This window comes from Bison bison, unplaced genomic scaffold, assembly GCF_000754665.1.
Source record: "Bison bison bison isolate TAMUID 2011002044 unplaced genomic scaffold, Bison_UMD1.0 scf7180017864465, whole genome shotgun sequence".
NCBI lineage: Eukaryota > Metazoa > Chordata > Mammalia > Artiodactyla > Bovidae > Bison > Bison bison.
Genome location: NW_011495026.1, coordinates 8810863 through 8834990, shown reverse-complemented (window position 1 = coordinate 8834990; position 24128 = coordinate 8810863). Strand labels below are relative to the sequence as shown.

Sequence of the window (24128 nt, the reverse complement as noted above, 5' to 3'; positions counted from 1 at the left end):
AACCAAAGGAATGAGGGAGATTGTTTTTTTCCCTTGGCACAAAGCCAGTCCTGTGCAAGATTAGATTAGAGAAGGTTTGTCTTCACTTTTTCTCTTTGGATAACTTTTCACCCTTCATCTTCCAAGTTCCTTGCCCCACCCCTAACATCCTCCAGACCTACTTTTCTGAGTTCTTTTTTTGACGATCTCAATCATCAGTTGTCTGGTTGAAAAGCAATCTGATTAAATCAATTCACTACATAATGTTAAATAATCAAGAACATACACAGAAGTATCTGCATTTTTTAAAAATTTTACTCTCTCAAATGAATCTCTTAATTGGTGCATTTTGGGGTTATATTTTTTAAAATAAATAGAAAAGAACTTAAAAGTATTCTAGTATGTTCCCTATAGCTTTTCTTGTTCTTTAACACTTTCAGTTCAGTTCAGTTGCTCAGTCATGTCCGACTCTGCGACCCCATGAACTGCAGCACTCCAGGCCTCCCTGCCCATCACCAACTCCCAGAGCTTACTCAAACTCATGTCCATGGAGTCAGTGATGCCATCCAACCATCTCATCCTCTGTTGTCCTTTTCTCCTCCTGCGTTCAATCTTTCCCAGCATCAGGGTCTTTTCCAATGAGCGAGTTCTGTGCATCAGGTGGCCAAAGTATTGGAGTTTCAGTTTTAGCATCATTCCTTCCAAAGCAATCCCAGGGCTGATCTCCTTCAGAATGGACTGGTTGGATCTCCTAGCAGTCCAAGGGACTCTCAAGAGTCTTCTCCAACACCACAGTTCAAAAGCATCAGTTCTTTGGTGTTCAGCTTTCTTTACAGTCCAACTCTCACATCCATACATGACTACTGGAAAAACCATAGCCTTGACTAGACGGACCTTTGTTGGCAAAGTAATGTCTCTGCTCTTTAATATGCTATTTAGGTTGGTCATAACTTTTCTTCCAAGGAGTAAGCTTCTTTTAATTTCATGGCTGCAATCTCCATCTGCAGTGATTTTGGAACCCCAAAAAATAAAGTCTGACACTGTTTCCACTGTTTCCCCATCTATTTCCTATGAAGTGATGGGACCAGATGCCATGATCTTCGTTTTCTCAATGTTGAGCTTTAAGCCAACTTTTCACTCTCCTCTTTCACTTTCATTAAGAGGCTCTTTAGTTCTTCACTTTCTGCCATAAGAGTGGTTTCATCTGCATATCTGAGGTTACTGATATTTCTCCTGGCAATCTTAATTCCAGCTTGTGCTTCATCTAGCCCAGGGTTTCTCATGATGTACTCTACATATAAGTTAAATAAGCAGGGTGACAATATACAGCCTTGATGTACTCCTTTTCCTATTTAGAACCAGTCTGTTGTTCCATGACCAGTTCTAACTGTTGCTTCCTGACCTGCATACAGATTTCTTAGGAGTCAGGTCAGGTGGTCTGGTATTCCCATCTCTTTCAGAATTTTCCACAGTTTGTTGTGACCCACACAGTCAAAGGCTTTGGCATAGTCAATAAAGCAGAAGTAGATGTTTTTCTGGAACTCTCTTGCTTTTTTGATGCCATTGGATGTTGGCAATTTGATCTCTGGTTCCTCTGCCTTTTTTAAAACCAGCTTGAATATCTGGAAGTTCACAGTTCACATACGTTGTAGCCTGGCTTGGAGAATTTTGAGCATTACTTTACTAACGTATGAGATGAGTGCAACTGTGTGGTAGTTTGGGCATTCTTTGGCATTGCCTTTCTTTGGGATTGGAATGAAAACTGATTTTTTTCCAGTCCTGTGGCCACTGCTGAGTTTTTCAAATTTGCTGGCATATTGAGTGCAGCACTTTCACACTGTCATCTTTCAGGATTTGAAATAACTGGAATTCCATCACCTCCACTAGCTTTGTTCATAGTGATGCTTCCTAAGGCCCACTTGACTTTGCATTCCAGGATGTCTGGCTCTAGGTGAATGATCATACCATTGTGATTATCTGGCTCATGAAGATCTTTTTTGTATAGTTCTTGTGTGTATTCTTGCCACCTCTTCTTAATATCTTCTGGTTCTATTAGATCCATAGCATTTCTATCCTTTATTGAGCCCTTCTTTGTGTGAAATGTTCCCTTGGAAATGTTTCCTTGGAAAAAGATCTCTAGTCTTTCCCATTCTATTGTTTTCCTCTATTTCTTTGCACTGATCACTGAGGAAGGCTTTCTTATCTCTCCTTGCTATTCTTTGGAACTCTGCATTTAGATGGGTATGTCTTTCCTTTTCTCCTTTGCTTTTCACTTCTCTTCTTTTCATAGCTATTTGTAAGGCCTCCTCAGACAGCCATTTTTCTTTTTTGCATTTCTTTTTCTTGGAGATGGTCTTGATCCCTTTCTCCTCTACAGTGTCACGAACCTCTGTCCATAGTTCATCAGGCACTCTGTCTATCAGATATAGTCCCTTAAATCTATTTCTCACTTCAACTGTATAATCATAATGGATTTTATTTAGGTCATACCTGAATGGTCTAGTGGTTTTCCCTACTTGAATTTAAATCTAAATTTGGCAATGAGAGGTTCATGATCTGAGCCACAGCCAGCTCCTGGTCTTGTTTTTGCTGACTGTATAGAGCTTCTCCATCTTTTGCTGCAAAGAATATAATCAGTCTGATTTTGGTGTTGACCATCTGGTGATGTCCATGTGTAGAGTCTTCTCTTGTTGTAAGAAGGTGTTTGCTCTGACCAGTGAGTGCGTTCTCTTGGCAGAAGTCTATTAGCCTTTGCCCTGCTTCATTCTGTACTCCAAGGCCAAATTTGCCTGTTACTCCAGGTATTTCTTGACTTACTGCTTTTGCATTCAAGTCCCCTGTAATGAAAAGGACATCTTTTTTGGGTATTAGTTCTAGAAGGTCTTGTAGGTCTTCTTACAACCATCCAGCTTCAGCATTATTGGTCGGGGCATAGACTTGGATTACCGTGATATTCAATGGTTTGCCTTGGAAACGAACAGAGACCATTCTGTCATTTTTGAGATTGCATCCAAGTTTTACTAAGCCTTATTAGCATGAGGGACTTTAGGGTAGAAACTAAAAGATAGGTAATAGTAGTAGAAAATTCAATAGTAAGTGATTTTATAATTGGAAAATATTTATATTTTAGAGACTAGTTTGAAGCTGACTCTGAAAGCACCAGGGTTCCTCTGGGTGGTCCTAAGGCTGGGGCATAGGAGCAAACAGGAAGAAAAATACTAGGGCCCCTCATCTGGACTGCATTGAGGGGAGCAGCTCCACTTAATCTGTAGAATTTTGTTTGATAAGAGGGATTAGTTTCTAAAAGAATTTTGGTTTAAGGTCCAAATTTAAGAGGAAATTCATTGTTAAAAATATAAAAAACTGGGAATTTCCTCCACTAGCTCAAAAAGACAACTGAGTTAAAGAATAAAAGTCATAACCAATTTCTGCCCCTTTTAAAAAGCTTTTCTTCATTAGACATTTTTATATAAAATTTTGGGAGATGTATTAGAAGGCACCCAGTAAAGAATTTCCAAAGAAAACTATTTATAAATATTTGGTCACTAATTCTTAAACATGACCCCTAAAAAAACATGACCCCTAGGACATACATGCTTAAGACCATATTTTTCTAGTATTTGTATATAAAATCTGAAAAGTACCATTTTCTATTAACAAAGGACCAAAATTCTTTTTTTTTTTTTTCAGGGATGCATTTCTGTAACTTGAAAGTTACATTTAGGACTCATATTTCTAAACATCTGTCTCAGTAGAGAAATTAAGACTATTTCTTCTACATTGCTAAAATATTCTTTTATTAACTAGAATTATCTCTTATGTGACATTTTTAATTATATATTTTTTATTAATAAATTTTATTTTCTGAGCAGTTTTAGGCTTACAGAAAAATAAGTGAAAAACATAGAGTATCCATTCACTTTCTCACCTCCTTCTCTCATTTCCCCTATTATCATCTTTCATTATTATGATACATTTATTAAAATTATTGAGCCAAAAAAATAAATAAATAAATAAAATTATTGAGCCATTATTAATATATTACTATTAACGCAAGTCCGTAATTTATATTTCAGTCTTGGTGATGTACTTTCTATGGATTTTGACAAATATATAATGATACTTGCATATGACATTTGACAAATATATAATGATATAGAATGGTTTCACTGCACTGAAAACCCCATGTGCTCCACTTATTCACCCTTCCTCCCTAACTCCAAACCCTTGATGTTTTTACTGTCTTCTTAGTTTTGCCTTTTCCAGAATGCAGTATAGATGAAATCTTCTTTAACATAGCAATTTGCGTGTAAAGTTCCTCTTGTCTTTCCGTAGCTTGGTAGCTCATTTCTTTTTATTGTAGAATAATATTCCATTGTCTTCATGTACCACAGTTTATCTGTTTACCTACTGAAGGACATCTTGCATGCTTACAAGATTGATTAAAGCTTTTTATAGATGTTTATGTGAAAGTTTTATTTATGGACTTAAGATTTCATCTCTTTGTGGTAAATACTCAGGAGGGTAATTGCTGGATCATAAAGTAAGAATACATTCAGTTTTATAAGAAACTGACAAGCTATCTCCACTCCCAACAAGTTTCTTGTTGCTCCAGATCCTCATCAGCTTTTGATGTTGTCAGTGTCTTAGATTTTAGCCATTCAGATACATGCATAGTGATAGCTCATTGTTAATTTGCAGTTCCCTAATGATCTATGATATTTAGCATCATTTCCTTATTTTCCATCTACATAACTTCTTTGGTGAGGTGTCTGTTCAGATATTTTGCCCACTTTTCTTTTTTTTTTAAATTTTATTTAATTTTTAAACTTTACATATTTGTATTAGTTTTGCCAAATATCAAAATGAATCCACCACAGGTATACATGTGTTCCCCATCCTGAACCCTCCTCCCTCCTCCCTCCCCATACCATCCCTCTGGGTCGTCCCAGTGCACTAGCCCACTTTTAATTGGATTATTTTCTCTTTTTTGGATTTTTAAAGTTCTCTATATATTTTGGATATCCTTCCTTTATCAGATTTGTGTTGTCTAAAGAGTTTTTCTTAATTTGTGGCTTATCTTTTCACTCTAATCTAAAATTTCATAGAGCAGAAAGTTTTTATTTTAATAAATTCATATCTGTTTTTCTTTCTTTAATAGGATATTAAATGTATTCTTTCTGTAAGAAAAAGATACCTATTTGGAATCGTGTTATGTTTTATAAATGTTTATAGGTAAAAACAGCCATATTTGCTCAATACTTTACTTTTTGCCCTCATAATTGTGATGATTTATAACTTATAATGATAAGGGAGAATTATTCCCTCCAAGAACTGTTAACCATGAAGAAAAACATTCTATTTTGAACATTATGTTGCTGTATTTGAATTAGATATTTCTACCTGTATGAATAGAAAAACGTTCTCCTCAGAATTGGGATTCACTACTCAACAGGAGCATTTTTAACTTGGGCACATGCAGTATTTTATATGTAGATGACACACCACACAGTGGCCGTACTATATGGCAGTGCTTTAAAACACAGGATGACTGTGCTGGGAGGTGATGGATGAGGGGAGAGACCTTTTAAATGACAAAGTACATTATAGAAAGAAGTTTTTACTCTTAAAGTTTTGTCTGATTCAAGAACCTTGTCACATCACACACTGGCAGTAAGGTGACAGAATTTATATATTCAGCAATCTCTCTTTAATGGCACAATTTTAATAATATCTGAACAAGATACTGTAGTAAAATAATACAGAACAATCTAGTATAATTTTTCTTTTTATGTTGACTTAGCTTTACCTGTATTTTGTGGATTTTTCTGTTGCCACAGTGCATGTATGTATATATGTTCACCTACACACCAAGCTCATACACAGACCATAGAAATGAGAACTTCAAACTTTGCTGAAACTAATTTATTTTTCATATCATGCAGTTTTCCATAATTAACAAAACTACCTTATGGGAATCATACAGCAAACGGGAGCCTTTTATTATACTGTTTAAAAAGCCCGTAGAATGGGTGTGCCCTACATATAACCACAGCTTTAGAGAATGACATCTTGGCAGGAGAAGCCAGTACACAGTTATATTTGGGTGGCATTAACAGGCTATCATTTGGAGTTTAGTAGAGGTAAGAAGCATTCACCTTTGCTTTTTACTCCTGCTCTCCTGCTTTCCTCTTTTTTCCCCCTTGATTTATTGAGATGTAATTGACAAATGTGTGTTAGTTGCTCAGTTGTGTCCCACTGTATGCAACCCCACAGACTGTAGCCTACCAGGCTCCTCTGGTAGTCCATGGAATTCTCCAGGCAAGAATACTGGAGTGGGTTGCCATTACCGTCTCCAAATTGACAATTGTAGGATGTTTAAAGTATCCAACATGGTGGTTTGATAAACATTATGAATGGATTCCCTCCATCAAGTGAATACAACCATCACCTCATGTATTATGTGTATGTAGGTGTGAAAGAGAAAATTTAGCTTCTACTCTTAGCAAATTTTAGCTACACATCACGGTATGATCAACTTTGGTTACCATATTACACATTAAATCTTCAACCTTTTATTCATCTTATTACTGAAAGTTTGTACCCTTTTACAACATCTCCTGATTTCCCCAACTCCCCCAGCCTCTGGCAACCACTTTTCTCTTCTGTGAGTTTGATTTACCATTTATTTATATATTTTTGTTGTTGTTCTTGTTCAGTCACTAAGTCATGTGTGACTCTTAAGCAACCCCATGGACTGCAGCACGCCAGGCTCCTCTGTCTTCTTCTGTCTCCTGGAGTTTGCTCAGATTCATGCCAGTTGAATCGGTGATGCTATCTAAGCATCTCATCCTCTGCTGTCCTCTCCTTTTGCCTTCAGTCTTTCTCAGCATCAGGGTCTGTTCCATTGAATCAACTCTTCACATCAAGTGGCCAAAGTATTGGAGCTTCAGCATCAGTCCTTCCGGTCACTATTTAAGATTGATTTCCTCTAGGACTGACTGGTTTGATCTCTTTGATGTCCGAGAGACTCCTAAGAATCTTCTCCACCGAAGTTCAAAAGCATCAGTGTTTCAACACTCAGCCTTCTTTATGGTCCAACTCTTACATCTACACGTGACTACTGGAAAAAACCATAGCTTTGACTAGACGGACCTTTGTCGGCAAAGTGATGTCTCTGCTTTTTAATATGCTGTCTAGGTTTGTCATAGCTTTCCTTCCAAGGAGCAAGCATCTTTTAATTTAATGGCTGCAGTCACCATCTGCAGTCATTTTGAAGCCCAAGAAAATAAGATCTCTCACTGCTTCCACATTTTCCCCTTCTTGCCATAAAGTGATGGGACCAGATACCATGATCTTAGTTTTTTGAATGTTGAGTTTCAAGCCAGCTTTGTCACTCTTATCTTTCACCCTCATCAAGAGGCTCTTTAGTTCCTCTTCACTTTCTGCCATTATAAGTTTTTAGACTCCACATTATAAGTGATACCATGAAATATTTTGTCTTTCTCTATTTACTTCAGTTGTTATAATACTCTCCATGTTTGTGTCACAAATGATAGGATTTTCTTCTTTCTAAAGACTGAATAATATTCCATTTTATGTGTATTTATAAATATTTACATAGTTATATATATACATACATCACATTTCTTATCCAGTCATCCAGAGACAGACACTTAGGTTGTTTCCATGTCTTGGCTGTTGTGATTAATGCTCCACTGAACCTAGGAGTATAGGGGTCCCTTCAAGGTAATGCTTTCTTTTATTTTGAATGTGTACCCAGAATTGGGATTGCTGGATCATATAATACTTTTGTTTATAACTTTTCTTCAAGTAGCCTCTGTACTGTTTTCCATAGTGGCTTTTTTAGTTTACATTCCCACCAACAATGTACAAGAATTCCCTTTTTTCCATATCCTTAATAGCATTTATCACCTCTTCTGTTTTTGATAATAGCCATCCTAACAGGTGTGAAGCAACAACTAACTATGGTTTTGATTTGTGTTTCCCTGATAATTGGTCATGTAGAGCACCTTGTTAGGTTGGCCATTTGTATGTATGCCATTTGGAAGAAAATAACTGTCTGGCCTTTTCCCCATATTTTAACTGAGTTATTTGGTTTTTTGATGTTGAGTTGTATCAATACCTTCTGTATTTCTATATGTTAGATATTGACCCCTTTTCAGATATATAATTTGCAAATATATTCTCCCATTTAGTAGGTTGCCTTTTCACATGTTGATGGTTTCCTTGCTGTGTAGTAGCTTTTTAGTTTGATGTAATCTTACTTGTTTATTTTTGCTTTTATTGCTTTTGCTTTTAGTGCCAAATCCAAAGCATCATTGCCAAAACGATTGTCAAAAGAGCTTACCTCCTGTATTTTCTTCTAAGAGTTTTATAGTTTCAGGTTACATTTAATCCATTTCCGGTTGGTTTTCTATGTGGTGTAAGATATGAGTCCAGTTGCATTCTTTTGCATCAGATCAGATTCCCAGCACCATTTGTTGAAGAAGCTATCATTTCCTGATTGTATATTTTTCACTGCTTTAAGAAAATTAATTGACCATATATGCATGGGTTTATTTCTGGGCCCTCTATTCTGTCTCATTGATCTATGTGTCTATTTTTATGACAGAATACTGTTTTGATTACTTTAGCTTGGTAATATAATTCGAAATCAGGATGTATGGTGCCTCCAGCTTTGTTCTTCTTTCTCAAGACTGTTTTGACTATTCAGAGACTTTTGTGGTTCCATACAAATATTAGGTTGTTTGTTTCTGTGAAAGATTTCACTGGAATTTTGGTGGGAATTGCACTGAATCTGTAGATTACTTTGGATGTATGGACATTTTAACAATACTAATTCTTCCAGTTTATATTCTTTAAAAAGATATAAACAGTTTATCTTTAATTTATTTGTGTCTTCTTCAGTTTCTTTCATCAATGCCTTGTTGTTTTCAGTGTACATACAGATCTTTTACCTCCTTGGTTAAATTTATTCCTAAGTATTTCATTCTTTTTGATGCCATTATAATTGAGATGTTTTATTAATTTCTCTTTCTGATCATTCAAAGCCAGAGCACCAGATGTGTATACAAACTCCTTCCAGGGAGATACTGGCAACTTAGTTTCATTGTTTGAACTGGCCAAAAAGAAGGTGGGAGAAGTGTTTGCAGGCCTCCGCCAAGAATTGCAGCCAGCTCCTATATGTATGCTACAAGTACAAGCTGGACCCTTGGGCAGCAGTTTGTAAAGTAGGCATTTAGACCCCTTTCAGAGAAGGCAATGGCACCCCACTCCAACACTCTTGCCTGGAAAATCCCATGGACAGAGGAGCCTGGTAGGCTGCAGTCCATGGGGTCGCTAAGAGTTGGACACGACTGAGCGACTTCACTTTGACTTTTCACTTTCATGCATTGCAGAAGGAAGTGGCAACCCACTCCAGTGTTCTTTCCTGGAGAATCCCAGGGACAGGGGAGCCCGGTGGGCTTCCGTCTATGGGGTTGCGTAGAGTTGGACATGACTGCAGTGACTTAGCAGCAGCAGCAGCAGAGAAGGACTGGGAGAGATAGGTGTTGCTAATGTATCCCTGTACTGAGTCCTGGGGAGTGGGAGGAAGGGATAACTACAGTGATTACTTATGCACCAATGAAGCATTGCTTCTTTGTTTGCTGTAATCTTCTGGGTCTTATGGACACCAGCCAAGCCAGGTGGAAGTCTTAAAAGTTGAGGCCTTAGATGTTCAGTCCAAACCCTTGCTCCTCAGAGAGAAGCTGAGAGTTTGGAGTTCTCTTCAGGTTTTATGGCTCTGGGCCAGGAGTGAGGTTTATGATGAGTGCATCTCAGCCTTTCCTACCCATTTCAATGTGGGTATTTTCTCATTCATTCTATGTATACAAGTCTCTCAGCTTATTTCTGGATTTCTTTCATAAGTAATTGCTCCTTGTGCATTCAATGTGTACGTGGGAAGAGGGAAGTTCAGAAAACTTCTTGGTTGTCATCTTGCTCAACTTCCCTCTTGCTTTCCTTTTTATAGTATAAAATCCCAGTTATTTTACTGGTATCGAGCACTGTAAGGGATGAGCAAAGGCCAGACCAGAAATGGATATGTTTCTTTGCCAGGGTTCTGTTGCTTATGTTAAAAAACTAACATGCCAAAAAGAAGTTATAATAGAACAGGATGTAACTTATGGTCTAGATTCATCTTTCTGTGCTTTTTTTTAATGAGTAATTTGGAAGCTTTGTTTGAGGACTGGTGAGCTTAAGCAAAACTCTGAGAAATAATGGTTTTTTTTAACCTGGGGAGACAGGCTTGTTTTTCTTAGGACTGTTCAGTTTCTTATTTCTCTGAAGAGACCCATGGACTTCATTTGCTGAACTTATTAACAACAGTCTTCTAGCATATTAAAGATTGAAGTTTCACCTGCTACCAGTTTAATTTCCTGTGTAATACCTTGTCTTTAAAGCACTATGCTTCGCTTTTCCTGCTCTCTATCAGCTGCAGAGCTGCTGTTGTCTCCCTTGTTTTAAAGGCTACATTCTCTCTACCCATAAAATGGGGAAGGACTTCCCAGGTGGCACTAGTGGTAAGAACCTGCCTGCCAATGCAGGAGACACAAGAGACTCTGGTTCCATCCCTGGGTTGGGGAGATCCCCCAGAGGAGGGCATGGCAACCCACTCCAATATTCTTGCCTGTCAGTCCATGGGCTACAGTCCATAGGATTCCAGAGTCAGACACAATTGAAGTGACTTAGCACACATTTCTTATTGGGTGGGAAAACAAATATATTTAGGAACATTTTACAGAATACCTAAAGCTTCAAAGAACTATTCATCTTAGTTTAAGTCTTTTGTACCCACCCACTCAGCTTAGTTATAACTTCTTCCAGAAAGTCATTTCTAACACTTGTAGCTCAGATTAGATACCTTCACTCTGTATCCCACGGGCTTCCCTGGTGGTTCATGGTGAAGAATCCACCTGCCAATGCAGGAGACCCCAGGTTCAGTCCTGGGTCGGGAAGATCTCTTGGAGAAGGAAATGGCATCACACTCCAGTATTCATGCCTGGGAAATCCTACGGACAGAGGAGGCTGGCAAGTTACAGTCCATGGGATTGCAAAGAGTCAGACGCGACTTAGCGACTAAACAACAACAAATGTATCTCATAACACCTTGCACATTTTCTGTTCTTATCTAGATTTTTCGTTTTTTTTGTTTATTTAAGCTTTGTGGAGAGCGAATCAGTAAAACTAGCTATACTTGGTTTTAAGAATCTTGACTTATGAGTTCGGATCCACATAGGTCAGTAATTTTGGTAACTTTAAGCTAAAACAGGTTCCTCAACCTAGCATTTGGTGATGATGGGAGAAGTTGTCGAAAATATCTTAACATATGCAGCATAATAAAGCTCTAGCAGATTTTACTTTCTTATCTTTCTTGTAATAGTTTCTGATAGTTTCTCATTCCTCCAGTATGGCTATGATAAATACTTTGGATCACTTTGGAAGCTCAATCAGTAAAAACGTTTTTAAGCTTCTCTGTGTAAGCTGACAAGGAAAAGTCATTCTTTTCAGATTGTCACTATTTGTCTGACTTGCTCTTGTCTGACTTGCTTTTCAATTGAGAATAAATAATAAGGAGGACTAGGAGGTGACGATTACATCAGTTACTCTTAGAAATTATAAAAGCAAAATATTGTCTAAAAAAATTATCATGTTCTTTCCATCTCTTCGTTCCAATCCAGAACTGTGTTTCTCCATGGAAGCTTTATTTTAGAATTCAGTGTTAATCTTTTCTATCATTTTTGAAACTAAAGAAGAGTAGTTTCTGAAAGATTTTAGTAGCCAAAACTTGTTCTCTCCCTCAAATAAAACTTTTTGTAGAAAGTTTTATTCGTTGTTTAGTCATGCAGTCATGTCTGACTCTTTGAGACCCCATGGACTGTGTAGCCCACCAGGTTCCTCTGTCCATGGGATTCTCCAGGCAAGAATACTAGAGTGGGTTGCCACCAATTCCTTCCCCCTGGGGATCTTCCCGACCCATAGGTCAAACCCACGTCTCCTGCACTGGCAGGCAGATTCTTTACTACTGAGCCAAACAGGGAAGCCCCACGTAGGAAGACCGTTAAGATAAGAATGAATCTGCTTTGGTTGGGGCCTGTCCCACCTATATACCTTTCCCTCCTTTTCCTGCTGTGACCTCTGAGTCACCTTGCAGACTGCAGAGTGTTTTAAAAACTGTTTCACTAACTAAGAAAGCTACTGACCACATGGCTTATTTCATTCTTGTTTCTCAGAATTATAACCCGAGTACTTATTATTTTCTTGAGCTCAAGAAGCAGAACATGCTTGTAAGGTTATGTACCTCTGTGTGTGAAATGCACACTGAAATTCCGTCTTGACAAGTTTGCACCTATCTGATTATAATAGTCTTCTTTTTAATGAAATGTCTTTGCTACAGTTTCAAATAAAAGTTGGAACTTCCAGTTTTTACATTCCTGACATTTTTAAGTTTGAAATTAGTAACTCATATTTCTTTTCCCGTGTACACATGAGCTGAGGCAAATATATTGAGCATCCAAATATCATGTGTTAGGGGAGGAGAGCCTGCGGTTCAAGTACTCCTTGTACAACATCCCTTGTCCCTCTTAATACTGTCCCTTCTTTTTCCCATGTCACCCCTATAAAAGAAATCGTTGACAGATTTATAGTTTTAAATAGCTTCTCAGATACGATCTTCTCTGGTAAATAAAGCTAAAAGATGAAGTTAAAGAATAAAAACAGATAACTGAATGCTATGAGAATTTGAGTTTTTGTATAGTGTAGTCATTATGTCTTTCACATTGGAATGGAACCTGCCTGTTTACCTTAAAAATGTAAAACACGAAATAGTAGAGCCTGGCAATAACCTCAGTTTGAAAAGTGATTTATCATCGGTGAATATTAAAAATGCCAACTTGTCTTTATTACCTGTATACTTTCTAGGGGAAGGGTATTCCCTAATGAAACTTTTTATGAAATGAGTTAATGTTTAATATTTATTTGTAAAGCTCAGAAATATAATGAAGAAATAGCTATAAATCTTGTGTGCTTTGTACATCAAAAAATTTAGGTTCATGTTGCTTTCCCATTCACCTGTTCATTTGGGGTTCTTCAATAAAATAATGCAGAAAACATAGTTTGAACTTAAAAGAGGAAAATAATGTTTTAAAAACTCCACCTTTTATATCCCTACCTGTAATTTTAAGAATTAAAACCCTGAGCAACAGTGTGTCTTGGCAGGCAAATTATTTTAACCTGAAGCTTGATCAAAGTACAATTAGAAGAGCACTCTGAATTATAGCTAGAGATATTATTATCTTCTTATGCTCAACCTAAAAAGCGGATGCACAGATTACCTTTTCAACTCAGGATGTTTTCATCTTTAAGACCATGAAAAGTAGTGTACATGGGAAAATCAGTATAACAGTCCATCGTTTTTATCCCTCATTCATTCTCCAAGGATAGTTTCTGTGACACCTGTGAAGAAGCTTATCATGGAGCTATGTGCACATAGGTAATAGGATATACCCAGATTTAGCATAATTGATGAAATCCTTGTAGTGTACTGCAGCGCAGTGCTGGAGAGTGACTAGCACTCCAGGGAAGTCCCTCGCTAAGGAATTACTTCCAAGGCCAAAGTATTACTTAAACATAACTTTAAGGAAAATTGTGCCTTCCCAGCTTGGCAAGAAAATAATACTTGGAATAGTGTAAGCATGTTCTTCAGTTCTTTATCTGCTTCTGGTTTTCTGCCTATAGAAAGAGTTTAAAAAAAAAAATCCATACGTTTTTACTTTTCTTCTTTTGGTTTAATTTAATGAGGATTCTTTTGTTATCAAGGGTTGACAGCACTGGTAAATTCCTGCCAGCAGGAACACAGCAGTGCACAGTTTCAGGGGGGATCCCTGTGAATATTACCCCTTGACTCAGACAGGACTCAGTCACTGTGGCCTTATTCGGTGTCCTTGCTTGCCAGCTTCATTTTATATAGCTTTCCATGAAAGGTTCATGGCTTGAAGGATGTCCTAATCCCTGTGGGTTAAGTTTCCTCCTTTTCTCCTTTGGCTTACAGCTAGCTTACCCATTACTGAGAACAAATCTTTGGGTACTTGAGATTCATTGTTCATTTGGTGAAACTGTGGTACGTGTGTGTGTGTGTGTGTGTTAGTCGCTCAGTCATGTCTGACTCTGCGATCCCATGCACTATAGCCCACCAGGCTCCTCTGTATGTGGAATTCTCCAGACAAGAATACTGGAGTGAGTTGCCATTCCCTTCTCTAGGGGCTCTTCCCAATCCAGAGATCGAACCTAGGTCTCCCACATGGCAGGCAGATTCTTTACTGTCTGAGTCACCAGGGAAGTCTATGATGCACATACATTTGAGTGAATTTAAGGTTTTCATTTGCCATGTGCAACTTACACTGAAAAGTCATCTGGTCCTACAGTTGAAATTCTGCCCTGGGCATTCTTAATATTTCAGTTTTGTTTTTTTTTTTCATCATCCAAGATGGTATTAATTTGAGTCTGTTCATTGGAGCATGCATATGATTTACCTTTAGTAATTTTGAAAAGGTTTCACATGCTGAGAATCACAGTGTCATTAACAGTAATGCACTGTAGTACACAGTGAGATTCTTGGAGGCGTTGGCAAGAATGATCTTTCCTATCAACCAGTCAGCAAAGGCAGTGCAAAATTTCATCACTCAGTCTTGCTGCTCAGATAATACCAGTAGTTGGGGTGACATTGTTGAACTTCTTTCTGCTAGAAAATATCTTGCTTTTTGTTTTCAAAGATGGCTGTTGACAGATAATTCATTCTCTATGTGTATGGATATAATGAAAATACTTCTGTGAATTTAGTAGACCAAAATCCATCTTTAGGACTTTGCCACATATTTGTAAAACTTATTAAATAGTTGTACATAACTGTGTCTCCAACCTATGAACTTCCTTTCTTCATTCCTTTATGCTATTCCTGTTTAACAGTGTATTCCCCCTCAGTCTCCAATATTGGATGCTAAATGCCTATAAAAATTCATTTGGAGTTGCTTTGTTTATAGTGTCTCATATCAGAATTCCATTTATCAGCTTCAGTTTTTTACTAGAAGACATTCCAAGGAACAGCTGGAATTTTAGGAGTTAGAAACAAATTACAAACGAAAGTGGACATTTCCACAAGTAGAAACATAAGGATGTGTGAGATAGAAGCCTCCTAAACCACTCACAATGACTTCCACTTGAATTAGGTTATAAATAATTTGCATTGGGAAAAAAATAGTAGATAAATCCATAGCCACATCTTCACTATACACTCAGTAATCAGGTAATAATGATTTTAGTAAATGTTTGCAACAGTTTTGTTGAACAATTACTATGATATTGCTAGACAACTAGCAATAATGTCATGTAATAACTAATTTAATACAATAAGCCTAATATAATTTGTTGTTTAATTTTTAATACAATAATCCTATGAGACACAAAGTTATTTGATTTAATACAATAACCCTATGAGGAAAAAAAAACAGTACACTCATTTTACAGAGGAAGAAACTGTAGCTTAAAATAGTGTTTTTAAGATCTCACAGGTAAAACTGGGAGATCCAAGGTTTGAACCCTACTAATACCCCAAAGCCTATGCCCTTAAATCTTAATTTCCTTGAATATCCATTGTTTCTTTAGGATGGTTTTGAATGCTTTCAGTAAATGTGTGTGTGTGGCTGGGAATTTGTGTCTATTAAGCTTCTGCTCTAGCTTTTTCTTACTTTCTGACCAGCTTGATAATCTAGTCTCATCTTCAGTATCACAAGGAATTAATCTATATAGTATATTAGTTGTAACTCAGTGTCATCTTGAAGGGTTTTTTGAATTATTTTAATAGTTACCCTTCTGCAGTGATCTGAAAACACCACTTACATTTACCAGAAATAATGCCTTTCTAATGCCTGTGTTAAAGCTTCAGAATCTTAGAATGAATTGATTGATCAAAGAAGACTATTAGTGTCTGGCTTATAGTTTGTTCTTAATAAATGTTTGATGAGTGAAAGACCTCATGCATACAGTGTTACTTTTGTGAAAGTTTACCACACTGACCACTCTACCGTCTTCTCTGGAAAGAAGTAGTATGTGTCCTTTTTGGAATATCTGAAACTATTTTATCTTAACTGTATTAAGAACAAGCATTTGTTTGAGTCCCAGGCATTTGCCAAGATAGTCACTGGAGATAAAGAGACTTCTCCCACTGCCTTTTACCTTGGGTTTGAGTTTTGATATTTGATGATAACAAGTTGGGATCAGTGCTGGTCTGGACAAGGTTCAAATTAATTATATAAAAGGGTACATCATTTTTTAAACCCTATCATATCCTGTTACCCAGTTCTCTAGTTCAGGTGCTCTAGGCACTGATTTAATCTGGAAATGATAATTGGACTCCCCACTAGAATAGTCCATGTGTTTTGAGAGGCTGTCTGGTAATGAGAGGATGTCATTCTTATATGAAAGAACTTGAGGCAAGAATCCAGGATAAAGAACTTTGGGTGATCTCACCAGAGTCCTGGCAACACTGTGATCTGAATCATTTTGGTCAAAGTCAAGTTTCCTGAGGGTCATAATTTTCAGTAAGAGGAAGAATCCCAGAGTAATTTTCTAGATGGGTCTAAATAAAAGCACAACTCATTGGTTGCGTAATTGAACATGTTTGCTCTTACTTCTTGAGTTGTGCAGGTATATTAACTTTCATATCCAAGTCTGTCAGAACAGTTTTTTATTTTAATTGAATTATGTTTATGTTAATTTTCTCTGCAGTACTTTTTCCTCAGAAAGACCCTTGAATAGTTGTCTTTTTTTTTTTTTAACCCCCTTCAATTTCCACCATTGTCAACTCACTTGTGTTCCAGTTAAGTGGAAACAACCACAAACAGCCACACTTTGTGAAATAACCCATTTCTACCCTTGAGTCTACTCATTTACTCTTCTGATACATGACTTTTGGGGCCTGCAGAACCAAGGGATGAAACCTCTGGAGGTAATGTTGATGCATTTATAAGCAGTGTTTGCATAAGGTTCTGGTAGCCTCTTCTGTCCATGTTTGGTTTGGTCTTTTAAACTGCCTTACCTACCACTGTTCTTTTGTTTTTGTTTTGTTCATCATTTTAGTCCGTTTACAACCAGAAAAATGACTTGGGAGGGAAAGGAAAGTTTTATGGCAATCCTTATATTCTTAGCTAACTGACCTAATTGGCTTATCATTTAATTTTTGTTTATGAAAGTATAAAAACATAAAGCATGTGATAAATGCCGAGTTAAGGTACTAATACTTTTCCTTAAGTTTGTACATTCCAGAAATTTGTTATGTTTCTACATTAGGGGAAGTTGTGTGCTTAAGTTTTAAGGGGAAATTTTATGTCTTAATCTATATGTTTCTTATTAAATGGCATTTTGTGGATGTTGAAATAAACCCCTGGATTTAGGACCATGGTAAACAAACCTGAAATTATTAATTTTTCCCTTACTGTGAGTTTATATTACTTCTGATTGAAATGACAGTTTTTTTAAGCTTCAGCTAGAAGGAATAAATAACATATAAAAATATACACAAATTGGAAGTATAGCAGAGAGATGAAAAACTCAGTGTCTTGAATGAGGCAATCCTGGATTTGAATCCCATCTCTGATATTTACTAGCTCTGTGACCTGGGTAGTTTTCTCATATATATAGTCATTGTAGTAATAGTAAAAGAAGAATAACTACCAGAGGTGTGGAAGCAACCAAAATGTCCTTCAGCAAGTGAGTGAATAAATAAACTAGCGCATCCACACAGTGGAATCTTTCTTATTCAGCACTGAAAAGAAATGCACTATCAAGCCATAAAAAGACCTGGAGGAACCGTAAGTGTATATCACTAAGGAGCCAATCCAAAAAGGTGACATACTACGTAATTCCAACTATATGACATTCTGGAAAAAGCAAAAAAGCTATGGAGATAGTAAAAAAAGATCATTGGTTGCCAGGGGTTAGAAGGGATGAATAAGTAGAGCACATAGGATTTTTAGGACAGTGAGACTACTCTGTCTGGTACTGTAATGGTAGATACATGTCATTACACATGGGTCCAAACCCACGGGTTGTACTGTGCCAAGAGTGAACCCTCATGTAAACTCTGAACTTTGGGTGATAATATTGAGTAGGTGCAGGTTCACTGATTGTAACAGATATACCCGTGGGTGAGGGATGTTGATTATAGGGGAGGCTATGTATACGTAGGGGCAAAGGGTATCTGTACTTTCCACTCAGTTTTACCATGAATCTAAAAACACCTCTAAATAATAAAGTATACTAAAAATAATAATAAGGATACAGCATGGGAGGAAATGAAGAAGGAGAGAAGAAATAAAAAGACTGCTCACTGAGCCTGCTCTCAAGGCCACCGCCTGTTTTACACCCTAGGCCTTCCCACTCTCTCTGGCTCTCCCTCGCCTCCAGCCTCAATCGTTTCCATGTGGATGGTTAAGGCAGCTTGTTTCCCCACAATGAATTCCTAGAAACAGTGCCATAAAGCAGACCACCACAAAACAGGTCACTGCTGAGAGAGTTCTGTTTCCTTAAACAGACAATATTATAATAGAGGATTGCATTCCTGACCAGAACTTGCCATCAAATAAAAAATTGTGTTCTAAATTCTCTAAAACAAGTGTGATTACCCACTCCACATTGATTGCAATCCTGGGTACCATGAGTGACCAGTCCATAAAAATACAACTCTGGAGATAATCCAGTTTTACAACCATTTGGGGGTAATATATTCATTTTTTTAAACCTTCCCTGAATCATTGTTCATCCTCGGGACACAATCTGTCCCAACCAGCTGCGTCTTGCAGCTACCCCTGTGGTACCCACAGTGCCACAGGGCACCGTGACCACACTGTAAAGGGTTGATGTGGCTGAGGAGCAGTTCCCCGAATAAGAAGGCCTCATCTGTTCAAGATTACTAAGGAGAAGTACTGGGAATATCCACCAAAAAAAAAAGGAATACTGTTTCCTATATCAACGTAGTGAGACACCTACCGGGATGTTTTGTAAGTGTTTCTCCTTGAATGCAGAAAGAAAAAGTCAGTGTTTGTTGCATAATAGAACATTGAATGTATAAAAATTATTTTGCTTCACAAAAACTGTGAATGTACATGCTTTGCACTTTTATATTTCCTTTGTTTCTGGAAGTCTAGGTCAGATGCTCCATAAAGGTTTTATCACCATGTGATCTGCAAAGCATATGTTCCACCAGAAAACCCTTCCAGTACCCAGCTCTCTGGTTTCCATAGAGGTGATGATGGAAATTTATGTGTAATTCCTGACTACTGTTATGCTGCAAAGGATGTTTATAAAATATTAACTTCTGATAAAGGGGATAATATTTTAAAACACCCTTGATCCCTGAATAATGTTGCATATTAATGGTTATATAGCATTTGGCTTCAAAGTTTCTTCCTACATAAACTTTGGTTTCTTATGTAAGTATCCCCCTAGAAACAGATAGAGGTGCTTGTCTTTTTCACAGGGTTAGAGTCTGTTGCATTGTCCAAGTAAATGCTTTTGCCCATTACTACTGTTTTTTTGTTCAGCTACTGGCCCAAAAAAAAAGAAGCAGTTTTTATTACCTAGAATCCCCCAAATTTGAGTCAAGCCTAGTTTCATAAGAATGCTCTATCTGAATTGGGGTGGGGGTTGGGGCAGCACACTGAGTCTGCAGGTCAGATATGTCCCACAATCTGTTTTTGTAGGGCTCATAAGCTAAGAATAGTTTTGTGTTTTGAAGTGATTGAAGAAAAATCAAAAGAAGAAAAATACATGTAATTTCAGTGTCCATAAAGTTGTGTTGGCACACAGCCACAACTCATTCATTTACATACTGCCTATGGCTGCTTGCGAACAACAAAAGCGATTTGAATAGTTACAGGAGGGACTGTGTTCTCCACAAAGCCTAAAATATTTGCTCTCTGGCCCTTTGCAGAATAAATTTGCCAGTCCCTAATCTGAATAATTTTTCACCATCTGTCACTCTACCTACACACGTATATTCTTAGTCATTCTTTCTCTCTCTCCCCTCCCTTTCCCTTTCTTCCTCTCTCTCCATTCCTTCCGCTTCAAACATATATCGTTTTGAATCTGGCAATTACAATTACAAAGAAATCAGATTGTGAGCCTATCATAAATGCTAAGCGGAAACACGTTTTAATTTCCTTTGACTTGTCAACTCTCTTCCCCTCTCTACTTTCCCTTTCCTCTACTGTCTGTATATAGAATTTCTAAGGCCATGCCAGTTTCCAAACACATTTTGTTTTTAAGGTGGGGGTTAGATCTTGATACATTTTTTAACTTCCATGGAAAGTTCCCTGCTAGTATGTGGTCCCATTTTTAACCTATTTGTAGACACCCCCGATTATCTAAAATCACTTTCACATGGGGCTGAGGTTAAGCTTTATTTCTCTTGGCATGTCCCTGCCATAGCAGACACTTCCTCTTTGCCTTGAAAGGACAAAACGATGTTCAGCTGTCTGGGCTCAGGCCCAGTATTTGATTTATACATTATTTAATTTCCTCCTGAAAATTGGAAGCAGGACTTTCAGGAATGGAAGTCAGTATTTTTCATTTGTTTAAGAACACTTTTAGGTCTAATATAATCATCGGTAGTAGATGTCAGCATGATTAGGGGGTGACTTAAGGTAAAGCAAATAAAACATGAATACAAAGGAAGATTATTTGACAATGGAAAAGATCTGAAGTTTTGGAATAATCATATGTTATGTGTTAGTAGGTGTTTTGTTTGCTAGTGTTGTGTGCTAGTCTGTGCTTACACTTGAGGGTATCTGTCTTTACCCAGTGGCAGAAAAACCTCTAACCATTATGCTATAGCTGAAATTGGGGGATTAGAAGTTTGAGAAGAACTTAATGTAACTGTTCCTGTAATTTTACAGAGGATTTTTTATTTCTGTCCGAGCTGCTACTGCATTTATCTCCACAATTAAGTTCATACACATGCCAGGATATGAGTGCCAAAATGGTTTGAAATTCGTACTGCAGTGAACTCAGGAAATTAAAAATTAACTCTGGAAATACCGTTTCTTGTTTTACATCCACTTTTGGATAGTATATTCCTTTTTAAACCTCCCTTAGATCGTTGTTACTCTTAGGTTACAGCCTGTCTCCATTTTACCACTGAAATTCTCAAAAGACTGGAACACTTACTGCCTCCAGTTCCTTGCTCCCAAGTCACTTTAGAAACCCTGGCAGCCTGGCCTCTCTCTCCCTCCACACTGCTGAGCTGACCTCACCAACAGTTTCCTCATCTCCAATCCAGGACCCAAGCTCCAAGCCCTCAGCTTCCCTGGCCTTTCTGCCCCATCTGCCAGAAGTCATACCCTCTTCCTGAAATGCTCTTCTGGTTTTCATGTGAACTCTCGTAGGCTCCTCTGCTTCTTCCTTTTACAGACTCTCTCCTTGTATCACACTAAGCTGAAGTGTTCCCCAGGTTTTGTTCCTTCAATCACTTCTTTCTCTACGCTCTCAGCTGTTTCTTCTCATTCTTCCTCTATGCCCCAGACATTTGACGAGAACCCGAAGACTACAAGGAGCACAGTCTGAAACCACCCAAGTCTTGTGAAACTACTTTTGAGCCTCTGAATGCAGCCTACCCTGTGCTGCCTCTGTGCCTTGCTCGGGAGTGTTCCTTCACATGGAGTGCCTCGCTGCCAGCACCACCATCTTCACATCTCCCATTCATTTAAAGCTCATTACTAAGGGCCTTCTCTTGATTAGTGAGCTCCTGGTAGATGTTTTCTCCTCCTCATCGGAGCTATGGTGAGGGCCAGATAGCCTGATAATGATAAATAGTTTGAAGGTACCGGAGTCATGCAGATACGGATTTAAACCTGGATTCAGCACTTACCTGATTATATGATACTGAGCAAATATACCTAAATGCTTTAAATGTCAGTTTCTTCATTTTTAAATTGTTGGGGCGGGGGACTGCTGCCTCCCTCACTTGGACTGTCGGATACATTAGGCATGTGAAGATCTAGAACGTTTGGGAGTCAGTCAGTGGTGGTACTGGTGGCGGTGGTAGTAGTTGTAGTGATAACTATTACCATCGTCATCAGTATTGTTCTTCCATGCCAGTATTTTATATTTCTCGTATATCACTCACTTCACTTTCTAAAAAGCATTTGTACAATTGTCTTATTCCCCCCTTCTGAATTCTAGGCTCCTACAGGTTGACTTTATATTCCCTCCCCAAGAGCATTGAGCAATGTTTTGTGCATTGGTTTTCCTAAGTGAATTGAGTTGACTAGAATAGCCCTTCTCTTTCCCTAAATAAATACTGGCTTCACAGTGTTCTTGGGATTCAGAGCTGCTGTGTTTGTGGCTATATCTTCATATTTCTGTCAAATACTAGCATGAAAAGTCTTTGCCTGTTGTTATCTTTTGTCACACTGAATCTTGAAACTAGCCTCTAAAATTACTGCATTTTAATTTCTCAGAGACTTAAGGACCTATACATTTAGAGCTGAATCTGAAGTAATTCATATTTTTGGAAAAAAAAGAAAACTACTAAACTGCTTTGTATTTGATACATAAATGATATCAGTAGTAAAATACTTAAGATAAATTAATTAATGTTTATCCTTAAAGTTTTTACATTAAATTGTTTCTTTTGATTTTATACTTTCTGATTTATAAAAGCAAAGCCACCTGCAGTTTTTTTGGCTTATATAACTAGCAGTTTTTCTTTTTTACAGAATGTTTTTCCTTATAAAACCCTTAATTTCCATCTCTGAACATATTCCTAGAAAGCAGATTTTCTGTTTCTCAGAAATGTCACTTCTTCACAAATCACACACTATCCTGGTTACAATATCCTGTAACTGCTTTGTTTGTTGTTCAGAGGACCAGGAATGTAGAGCAGGTTCTGCTGATGATTTTTGAAGGAGATAGCAGAAGAAGACTTGTTGCACCGTTGCTCATCTGAACATCAGTAACACTGAGGTTACAGTGTCTGACACTAGTGAGTTTGACTCATAGACCAGGTAGGCGCTGAGGCCTTAAGAAAACAGCACAGATCACATGGAGGATTTTTTTTAAAGTACCAGCACCCAAAAGTCACTGAAATCCCCCCGATCAGGCTTTCGTCAGAGAGCTTTTTTGGATTTGCAGTTTTGCAGAGCTCTGTATTGGGTGGTGTTCTCAGAGCTTCGAACCAGCTGTGCAGCACCTGAGTGTAGGATACCCCTGGGTGAGCCCTGGGTTAGGGTAGTGATGGGGTCAGGGACAGACTGAATTTACATTTCAAGTACTTTCAGGAATTATTTGCAAGCACTCAGGAATATAAAATGGTATCACAGCTGAGAGCTTTATTTAACATTCCATTTAGCTCTAATCTCTACTTAATCTCCACTGTTTTTATTTGGTTACTAGGTATTTAGTACAGCCCCGTTTTGTGGAAGGCTGGCCAAAAGCACACTTCAAATTAATGGTAGTCTAAGCTTGCTCTACTGAATCTAGATTGGAGCATGAGCAAGAGGTTCATTGGTTCTAAGTTGTTTTATGGGGCTTTTTTGTTTTTGTTTTAACAATCTGCCTCAGCAGTATATACAGTATAAAGTTATAAATACAGCACCCGTGCTAAGGAATAAATTCCACATTTGGTCAAAAATCAAATTGTTAGGATAAAAGTCCTAACTTTAGTTAACATTAAGTCAAATATCAGACGTGTCCTCATTCATTCAACATGTATTTATTGAGCACCTACTATTAAGTAAATTACCAGTCACTGATGCACAATAGCAAACATACTAAATGAAAGTCTATCAATTTGTGGGTCCATTTTTGTGAGGAGAAAGAGCACATCAACAAAATAAGTTAAAATGTAATATATTAGATGACAATAACAGAGGAGGAGCAAAATAAAGCAGAGAAGGAAAAAAGGCCTAGAGAGTAGGGCATAGGTTAAATACAGGTGGCCAGGGAGAGCTTACCAAAAAGGTAATACTGGATCAAAGCCTGAGGTAAGTGAATTGTACAGTTTGTTATCCAAAGGAAGAGCATTCCAGAAGGGG

The 24128-nt window shown here is 37.7% G+C and overlaps 1 protein-coding gene across 4 annotated transcripts in view; it reads left to right on the top strand.

Moving 5' to 3' along the window:
* The window catches only part of SPATA5 (spermatogenesis associated 5), a 326635-nt gene that overhangs the window by 279061 nt on the left and 23446 nt on the right, over positions 1-24128 (top strand). The gene's annotated exons all lie outside the window — the stretch shown is intronic.